Genomic DNA, 10,692 nt, shown 5'->3' on the forward strand with positions numbered 1-10,692 from the left:
GCCGGAGAGGAAGGGAGGGAGGGGCATGTCAAAGGCCTCCACGCGTGGCCCGAGACGGTCTCCCTCCCCTCTGTCTGAACACACACGGACGGTTTGCATCCTGGTCATGGGTCCCGGTTTTCCGGGTCCATATGAAGAAAACCTGCAAGGCCCGTCTTACCCTGGGCCCTTCCCATCGCAGGGAGCCCCTGCTCCTGGACCCTGAACCCCCGGCCGGCCGGGCACTCAGACTCTGCCGCCCCAGATCCTGGGGGCTGTGAAACACAGACCCAGCACAGATCATCTGGTCAGAGGAAGGACCCAACCCCCCACAGAGAGAAGGCCTAGTCTTTGCGGAAAAGACAGCAGTTTAAACTGAACAACTCGAGCTCTTCTCTTTTCTTTCTCAATTGATGAGAAGTTTGAGCTCACAGCGGCCCTGGGTGGGGGTGGGGGGGCAGGCAGGCCAGGACCGGTGACGTCCCACAGGACGGGCAGGTGGCACCTGCGCAGGGCCACAAGCCCAGATCACGTCGCTGGGGCGCCACAGACTTCGCCACGTGACCACTGACCTCTGACCCCAAGGCTCTTGCTGACCTTCGCAGTTTGATAAAAGTAAAATCATGTACTTTTTTGTTCTGTTTGTGGCAGGGAAGTAATTAGATTGATTCTTTTTTTTTTAAACGGAGGTGCTGGGGAGTGAACTCAGGGCCTCCTGCGTGCTAGGCACGCCCTCTGTCACTGAGCTGTACCCACTCCTGTATTTCTTTTTTAACAACCAGATCTGAAAAGTCAAAATCACATTACCTTGAACCTTTCCAAAAAATCTCTCTTCTGTTACATTTAATCCAGTAACACCAGGAAGATTCTCGATGATTAACAAGGGTTAATTAGTAAAAAGTTACCCATTTTGAAAACGGCAAAAATATGTGCCTGGACGCAGAAAAAGCTCAGAGTTTCCCGTCCAGCCTGGTCCCTGTGCAGCCCTGGACAAGCCTCACGCGTGCTCTGAGTCTGGTGCCACGTCTGCGGGCCGCGCCGCCAGAGGACCCCCGCGGCACGTCCTGTGCGTTACGGGGTGTGGTCCCCATGGGGCAGCGCTTCGCCAGGGTGGCCGGGCACACCGGCTCCCAGGGCCCCTGCAAGAGGGGCAGGGCCACGGGCCCTCCCTTGGGACACACGCTCCCACAAGCCGATGTCACTGAGGCTTCGGCAGCAAAGAAAGCTGCATACAATTTGCTACCCTGGGTCCCCCGAGCTCCTCTGCTGCGGAAACCACCTCTCCCACATCACAGGCACTGGAGTCACGGAGCTGCGTCCCAGGAGCCCGCTACGACATATGAGCTTGCGAAGGTCAGAGGTGGCCCGGCCACCGTCTCATAGGTCAGAGCGAGTTCTGTGATTGTTCGAACCTGCCCGAACAAACCTTACATTGTCGGGATTTCCCTCCCGGCAAGCAGGCTGGGTGAATTCCATCTCTGTGTGGCCCGAGCGCATCCTCGCCTCTTCGGGGCTGGTTAGCGCATCCCAAACAGCGGCGATGCCTTCTCGAGGCAACCGGGAGATGTGGCAGGTAAAGGAGAAATTTGAAATGGTGACTTCGTGTTACAGAAATGCGCTGATTCCGCCCAGCCCCCCCCCCCCCCCGAACTAACCCTTCACTTACGCAGACCATTAAAGCTCCGTGGTTTTTAATCGTTTAAAGACACAAACGCTCCTCCGGGAATAGGCTGTAATTCGGAATTGAATGACCGCTGTCCTAAGGATGCTTGGAGAGGTCTGTGGGGAACAGAAGAGAACACTTGGCAGGTGACAGCGAGTCCAGATCGACTTGGGAGGACCTGGCGAGCTCGGACAGTGAGCAGTCACGGCCGGGCTGGCTGCTCCTGGGCCAGGTCCCCACCTGGGCCGGGCCCCCACCTGGCGCCCAGCTGTGAGCTCGTCAGCCGTCAGCCACTGACTCACCCGGAGCAGGCGAGGCTCAGAGTCTCCGGGAAATGCAGGCGGGAAGTCACTTCGAAAGTGATCTAAGAAGAGAGGGCTCATTGGGTTACTGAAGAAGGGACTGAGTTTGTTTTCCTGTCATGAGAAAAGTTCTTTGGATGGTCGGGCCATTAACCCTTTGTCTGCTAAAGGGTTACTGCATATATTTTCTCCCTATGATTTCTTTTTTGATGCTTTGGTTTAAATGGTTTTGTTTTGTTTTTGATACTTTTTGATGATTTTGTCTTTTGCCAGGTATTTCAATTTTTTATTTAGTCAGCAACATTCTCCTTAAGCCATGTGGGCATTCTCTGCTGCTCTGCTGTGTGCTTCGCCCTCCGGCTCATCCGAAGTGTGGTCCTGAACACTGGAACTCAGTGAGTAGGACTCTGTTTCCAGAAGGCTGCTGTGTGCACACCGTTTATTAAGTACCGCCCCCTCCCACCATCTCGAAATGTCCAGTCCAGAGGGGTCAGACTAATCTCGGTTCCACTAGTCTGTCTCTCTCCTTTGCCAGCACGTGATTCTGACAACAGGGTTTATGGAAAGCATTCACACAGAGACGAAGGGTGCACGCGCTCGTTTTCCCTTTTCAAAAACGTATGAGCAGTTCTCACGTGTTTTCTTATACGAACTTAAAAAATGATTGGTTCTTACCTTCATCTTCCAAATGAAAATCGAACAAACGAGCAAAAAGCATTGCAGGAAAACCTACTGGAGTGACAGTGAGTTCACAGAGTAAACTCAGAACACGGGCTTTCTATGATGTGAAGTCTCCCCACTCAAGGATATGTGTGTCTGTTTATTCCGAAGTTGAAATAAATTCATCCCTCAAATTTCAGTTTTGACTATAGAGATCCTATACTTTTTCTGTAAAGTTACTCCTGTAAATGTCCTATAAGTTTATAATTTTATCATCATCGTGAACATAAACCCCCACTTCCACCTGTAATTGGTTACTGCTCATATAAAGAAGACTGGTCCATTTTGTACAGTTATCTCGTGTCCAGCAACCTTAAATTTAGTAAGTGATTTTACAATCTCTTGTTTTTCTAGACGAACATTGTCTGCAAGTAACAGTAACTGTGGCCCTGTTGCGTTAGCGTGTGCACCAGGCTATCTTCTTCTTACGGCACAAACCAGGGCCTTCAAAGCCGAGTCGGAAGCAGCGACAGCCCTGGGCTTATCCAGGCCCAAGCCTGGTGAGACTGGCCGCCGAGTTTGGAAGCCTCATCATGTTAAAGAATTACTCCTCTTTTCCTCTTTTCCTCAGAGGAGGAATGGCTGCTGCGTTTTGTCAGACGCTTTTGTACATCGATTAATATGATTTGCAGATTTTCTATTTTAGCTTTCTAAGTTTGTCGGTGGAATTCATCACAAGGTCCTTTTCCAAGTGCTGAGCCGCCCTGACCCTCCCGGGGTGACACACACAGGAGCAGGGTACATTTTCCTCCTGACTCACTGCAGACCTGACCCAACGTTTCATTTAGAACACTTGCTTCCGCACCACATTCTTCTCTTCCCAGGCAGCCTGCTGGGCCCCAGATGCTCCCCGGGCGCTGCAGGCTGAGAGCTGTGTGTCCCAGCCCACACCTCTGTGCCCAGCGTCAGGCCACATGCAGATACTCACCTGGCGTCCTACCAGGGTCTCTGTGCCCCTGGCTCAGAGCAGGCACCGTCCTGGGTGCAGGCCAGAAACTGGGAACTCATCCTTGGCACCCCCACCCCAGGAAGTCCCACTGAGTTCACCCCAAACACTCCTGCCTCCCACCCCCACCTTCCCGGCCCAGCCACCTTCACTCCACACTGTTGCTGCCCAGCCACGTCCCGTCTCCACACCCCCCGGGCCTCTGCACCTGCTCCTAGCGACCTGGCCTCTCAGAACCCAAGCCTGGCCTGACTGGCCTCCCATCGGGGGCTTCCGGCCCAGAATAAAGACAATATCGGAGTGTGGCCTCCAAGCCTGAGGTGTGGCCCTGCCCTCCACCCAGCTGCACGTCTCCCTCCACTCACACGCACACACACGCACGCACACGCCTGGGGCTTCTGTCAGACCCACGTCTGCGATGTGCCTCCTCCCACCCGTGGCTGCTCCCAGGTGGGCCCGCTCCCTGCACCTCCACCTCAGCCTGATTAACTCCTGGGGGGCCTCCTTGCAGAAGCTCTCAGCACCTTGAGTGCCTCTCCTTCAGGGAGTGAGGCGGGAAGCCCCATAAAAAGACCAGCAGGACCCGCAGGCAGGGCCACTACTCTCCTGCCGGCACCATCCGGTTCCCTGGCCCAGAGGCTCTATCTCACTTTTTGCTTCTGAAACTGTTTACTTACCCCTAAAATGCTATTCGTTCCCTGAGCTCACTTCTGATTGGTTATTTCCTTCACTCCTGATTGGTTATTACTCTCACTTCTGATTGGTCCACTTCCCTAACTTCTGATTGGTCCATTTGTATTACTTCATTTGTATGGAGCTCACTCCTGATTGGTTATTTCTCTCCCTCCTGATTGGTCCATTTCTACAAAGCTTGTTCCTGGTTGGTCAACTTCTGTTATACTTTATTTGCATATGATGTTGCAAAGTGTAAAACTGGCAGCCTTTAAAGGCCTGTGTAGACCTACAGATGGGGTCCAGAGCTTGGAATGTTAACTCCTCTGGGCCCGCTCGTGTGATAAGCCTGAGTTCTCCAGCTCTCCGAGTGCCGCTTGGTCTCTCGCCCAGATCCAGGTTGCTGGCACAACCGAGCTGTAACACTGAGCTGTAACACATTTTTCCACAACAGGAGGTCTTGGTCACTTGTTCAGGTGACCCTTTGAATGATGTCTGCCCTCCTCCCCAGGCCGGGGGCACCAGGCTTCAACGTGTGCCGTCGACTAGCGAGCTTACTGTCTTGATCATGGGTGACGCCAAGCTATGCCAGCTTTATACAGTCATCTGGTGCTTTCCAGACGTCCTGGTCTGGACACTTGTCTCCTGGCGAGAAACTGGGCCTCGTTTGCAAGAGCGTTTCAGCCTTCTTCCCTTTGCAATTTTTTAAAACACTTTTCAAGCCTACAGCAAATTTGACAGAAAACGTGCTTCGACGTGGCAGGCGGTGACCCTGTGTCACACATGCTCCGCTCTCCCATCTGCATGTGCCTGTGTGAGCACTTCTCCTTGCTGGACCTCTTGGGTGTAAACTGTTAACATGACCTTCACTCTGGGTGTTTCTGCATGTGTTTCCTAAAACAAGGACATGCTCCAACATTTCTATAATGAGATTATCATATCTAAGAAAAATACCATGAATCCAGCATGATTAGCTGATACAGTGACCAAGTTTAAGTTCCAGGTTGAGACTCTTTCAATGAGAAATGTTTCAAACTTCCAGTTTCTTTTATGTTTGTTTATTCTTCATTCTTCATAATTTATGTTGATGACTTCTGTTTTACTGGGAAATCACCCACTTCCTCTAAATTCTCCAATTTACTGCCAAAGAATTAACATTACATCCTTATTCTTTAAAATAAAATTAATCCGTTCCAAGCCTCCGATTGTGCTCTTGTATTTAATGTGTGTAGTTTGTGTTTCTTTACTTTTACTTTAAGGTTTGCTATGAAGTCACGTAATTCATTCATCCTTTGAATGCCTGGGTTTTCTTACATAGACGTGTATGAAAATCTCTTGTTAAATGATGTTTCACCAGTTCCTTAGGTTTTTTCCAGACCTGACATTTTATTAGCTTTGTGTTCTTCCTTTCAGTCTGGGACCCTCATCCATTTATACACCTACAAGCACACAAGTGCATTTTTCCCTCCATGCAGCAGTTTACCGGCAGTAAACGCAGACCCACCCATCCTCCGGCTGAGCGCGTTTGTGTGCGTGTGAGCTCTCTGCTCTCTTCCGTTTCTCCCGGAAACCCTGTCCCTTGCTGCATCATAAACTCCGACACCACGCCGTCAGGGGCATGGGTGTTTGTGATCACTGTATGCCCTCGACTTCCTTTCCCCCCGCTGGTGTGCAACATTCCTCTTATTCCTCTTTATCCACAAGTTTGTGTATTTCTAGGAGTTTGTTTAATGTGTTTTGCTACTTTGGTTGTGGTGCATTTTTTTTTGTATCATTAGAAAAGTTGCATCTTTGTCTCACTGCCCAGTGTTGGCGCTTTTTTACTGTGAATATGGAATCCATGCCAGAAAGGGGGAAGGACCCCCTGTTACGAGGAGCCCGCCCGGAGGAAGGCACACTGAATTTCTAGTACCAACCCCGTGTCCCAGCACCAGGTAATTGTTTCGGGAAGCACGTGTACCGCGGGGGTAGGCATCCCTGAGGACCCCGCTCGTCACGCCTTCCTGCGGAGAAGCAGACGTGGGAAGGGGCGCAGGAGGGCTGAGAAGGAAGCCTGTCCCTGCTTTTCCCCCACTGGCTGGCTTTTGGCTCCTTCCACATACCAAACGCTGCATTCATACAGTCACTCGAGTTAGTTTTGTTAACTAGTTATAAAAAAGGAGCAGATGAGGGAGTGTTGACGGGCCGGGCCCTCTGCTCTGCGCTGTTCCTGTGGCTGCTGCGCGGTAAGGCGGGACAGGGGACGCCGCACATCCGCTCTGTGAAGGACGGAAGGCACCAGTGCTGAGGGCCCCAGGCTGCTTCTCTCCCTCCGTCACCAAGCCTGCCATTTCCAGCTTGCCGGGGCACCAGTTCCCACCTCCAGGCAAAGCCCATCCTTACCACACAGAGCATGTTCTTAAAAAATTCTTCACAGGTTAACCCACATTAATCTAAACCCGATAAAAGCACAGGTTTTCCCTTCTACTCGCTGCTGCACTGTAATTTCCCCAGCAACCTGCTGAAAAGAGCAAGGGAAACTTAGCAACTGGGCCTGAAGGGAAGCTGCAATTACCGGGTGCGAGGCCGGCGGGGCAGCAGCACCCACTTCAAAGGTGCGGGGCGGGGGGGGGGGTGCAGGCAGAGCTGTAATTAGCGGGGCCGGAGGAGCAAGAAAGCCCCATGTGCACTCGCAGTGCGGCAGGAACAAAGGGACCTCTGTTTGATGTGAATCACCAAGTCCGGGAGGGGAGGTGTGCACCTCCGCCCTCCGCCCTGCAACCGGGGACCCCGCGGCTCCCGCCCTCCACCGGTCCCTGCAGACTCAGGGGTGCGGAAAGCCAGGCTTTGGCGACTCATCCCCTCCCTCTCAGTGCTGGCCCTGGGAGGCCCAGAGCAGGATGGAGAAGCATGGCCCGCCCACGCTTGGGGGGTGGGGTCTGTGAGCCTGTGGGCCCGCAGCCACCCGTTGCAGGCAGAGCAGGCCTCCCTGGGGCTGGATCCTGGGCACCTGAGGAGCTGGGGCCCCACCCTCCCCACACAGGACCTTGGAGCCTGGGGAGGGAAGCCTCCAGAAGTTCCCACCTGGAGAGAAGAGTGTGTGGGCTTCAGGGTGGCCACCCACTGGCCACTTCCCTGATGGCCAGTTGGGCCCAGTCAGGCCCCAAATCAGAGTCTTTGGCCTCTGTGTTGGTGTCGGATCCTTGTCATCTTGAGACATTTTCAAAACCACATTTTCCAAGGACACGGGGTGTGTGGACACTGGCCCTGAGGCACCATGCGCTGGATTTAAAGTCAGTTTTGTGCCAGCGGGGGCGAGTCTCCAAGTGGTGAGTGCACAGCCTTAGCTCCAGTAGAAACGGGCTTTGGGGCGCTTGTGGGTTCTCAGCCTCGCACAGGGGCTGTCTTGACGACGCCTTCTTGCCCGTGTGGGCTTGGCGTCTCTCTGCCTGGTCAGTGAGGTGGCCCGGGTCGTGACCCAGCCACCCCTGGGGTCAGAGTGATGCAGTCTCGTCATTGGTACGAGCAGCACCACCCCGTCCTCAGCCTCTTGCTGGATGTGGGGCCCCCAGCAGTCAGAGGTTGTGTCCTCCCTGGGGCTCCCTGCACCCCAGCTCTTCTCCTCACTGAGTGCCCTCACCTTTGCTGGGGAACGGGGACCCACGGCCGGCAGCGCCCGCACCTTCCTCCACCAGGTCCACATGCCGGTGCCGCTGCCGCTCCGCACTGTGGGGAAGGCCGTGTCCCATCTCAGTCCACGGTCACTGCAGCCCCTGGACTGTCCATCCCCACTCCTCTCCAGGGTCCTCATTCCTGAGGGTGCCCCTCCCTCCTCAGCCCTGCCACCTCCTCCCTCTCAGGGCCCTTCACTCCATCTGCTAAGGGGCTGCTCCGGACAGCAGTTCTCAAAGTCCATGCACAGGAACCCGGTGCCCTGGCCCCGCTTTGAGAACGGCTTCAGCTCTGCCCTCTCCCTAGAGACGCTGGCTCCCGGGGGCCCCTCCACCCTGGAGAGTCGTGCCCTCACTCGGGCTCGTGTCCCCACATCTACCCGCCCCCTCCCGCTCCTCCAGCTCCTCCTGCCCTCTCGGTGCAGACTTCCAGCTCCTGGCTCCCCTGAGCCTGGTTCCTTGACCCCCAGGTCCAGGTGCTCAGTAAGCGTGCAATGCCTGAGCCCGGATGTGTGATGGGGCCCAGCTAAGGTCACCGAGGTCGGAGGACGACCGAGGCCTTCCTGTCACCAGACCCCATGGACTTCCCCCAGAAAACAGATGCCCAGTGGGTGTAAGTTACAGCATGGGGTGCTTGCCAGCAGAGCTGCTGCCAACTTCCCAAATCACGTCTCGTCCTCGCGCTCCACAAACACTGACGGGGACTCACTCCACTCCAGCCACAGTCCAGGCGCTGGGCTGCAGCGACGAGAGGCAGATGGCCGTCCCACCCAGTGTCCCCCTGGTGTCCTCCGGGTATCCTCCCGATGTCCCCCCATGTCCTCCTGGTGTCCCTCTGTGTCCTCCTGTGGTTTCCCTCTGTGTGTCCTCCTGGTCTCCCTGGTGTCCCCCTGGGGTCCCTCCGTGTCCCCTGCTGTCTCCCCTGTGTCCCCCCGTACCCCCCCAGTGTCCTCCCACAGTCTCCTTCCATGTGTCCATGTCCATCTCCTGATGAGGACGCCAGTGTCTCTGGGTCAGGGCCCACCCCGCGACCTCCCTCGAGATCCAGCTCCAAAGACGGCCATACAGACCCCCCGCGGGCTGGGGCTCCCACGTGCGGATTCTGGGGACACAGCTCAGCCCACAGAAGCATCATCACAGCAGAGACTGAGTGAGTCATTAAGACAAAAGTAGCTACGTGAACGCGCCGCACGGCATCCGCCCTCTTCTCGGTGTCAGGAATTGAACCAGCGACGTGATAACTAACGTCTGTCTGCACCGAGTGATGCTTCTCGTGAGGGTGCAGGCCCTGTGTGAACACGTCCCCACACGTCCAAAGCTAAGTCAGTGACGAGAAAGATGCTGGCCAAGCTGTGCCTGTGGCAGCTGCACCGTCCTGGGGAGAAATCTGAGGCTGCAGTGAGCCCGACGCGCCCGCCGGCCCGAGCAGCTGCTACTCCCCCGCCTCGTTTGAAAAAATGTGCTTGTGTCTCATCTGCGGGACTTGTCAGAAGAACAAGGACTGTGGCCGGCGAGGTGTCCCGGGCTCGATCCCACGGACAGACGTGAGGGGCTGTCGGTGGGGAGCCTCCCCAGTGGCTGAGCGGTCCTGGTCACCACACCCAGCAAGTAGGCGGCGGCGCTCATACGTATGGGGCCTTAAAAAACAACTTTATTTTCTTACTGCACAAGTGAAACGGCTCACTGTTGAAACCTCACCCACGATGGCGACAAGAAGGAGGAAGTGGCCCCTTTCCGTGGTCCTGCTGTGGGTGGTCTCGGCACCTCAGACACAGGGTGCAGCAGCTGGACCCCTGGATGTGCTGCGACGCCTGGGAACACGCACACACGTCGCTCTGCCTCTTGTCCTAGCCGGCCACGTCGCTGGCATGGGCGCCCAGAGCGCTGGGCCCGCTGGCGCCCATTCCTAAGGAGACCGGGGAGAGGAGCCGCCTGCCTGGAGCCTGAGGCCCGGCTCCTCCTCCTAGTGTCTGCAGGGCCCCCTGCAGCCCCACCCCAGGTCAGAGCCAGGACAAAGGGAGCGCCCACTCCCTTGCAATCCACCCCTCCCCACACCTGTGGCCCTCTGCCACCCCACACGTCACTGCCCAAGGTCAGGGCTCTGGACGGGCACAGAACCCCCGGTGAGGGGTGGGAGCAAATGCTGATTCTGGAGCCTGGCCCGACCCCCCGCATGTCCTGAGCACCAGGCCAGCGGGCAGCTGTGAGCAGGGCCAAGACCCTGTGCAAAGACCCTGGTGAGAGATGCACAAGGGGGAGGGGACAACCACGCCCACACCAGAGACGCGACCCCAAGGCCGTGGTCCTCAACTCCCCCGGGCGCGGGTGCCCTGTGGGTGGGGCCAAGACTCCGGCAGGCAGACTCAGTCCTTGGCCCCTGACGCGAATGTGGTGCAGGGGCCGCAGCGGGAGGCCACGAGGGCAGGACCTCACGCCGGCCGTTTCGCTGGCCACGCAGCACCTGCCCAAGGACACACAGCCCCCGGGACAGTCCCGCGTGAGCGAGCGAGGACATCAGGCAGGACTGGAGGGCGGCGTGGGGGCCCCTGAGTCCAGCCAGGAGGCCCCGGGCAAGTCTCTGGGCCCTCCCTCCAGCTAGGCGTCTCAGAACTGGGAGACTCTCGCACCCAAACCGCGCTCTGCAGAACGTCCAGGCTCCACCCTCATCCCCGCGCCCCCACCTCTCTGCTCCCGCAGCTCACCCTGGCCCAGTCAGCTGCAGGTCTGCTGAATTTCCAGGAGGAGGAGGTCTGAAGTCTC

Source organism: Camelus dromedarius, chromosome 2 (assembly GCF_036321535.1).
Source record: "Camelus dromedarius isolate mCamDro1 chromosome 2, mCamDro1.pat, whole genome shotgun sequence".
Classification (NCBI taxonomy): domain Eukaryota; kingdom Metazoa; phylum Chordata; class Mammalia; order Artiodactyla; family Camelidae; genus Camelus; species Camelus dromedarius.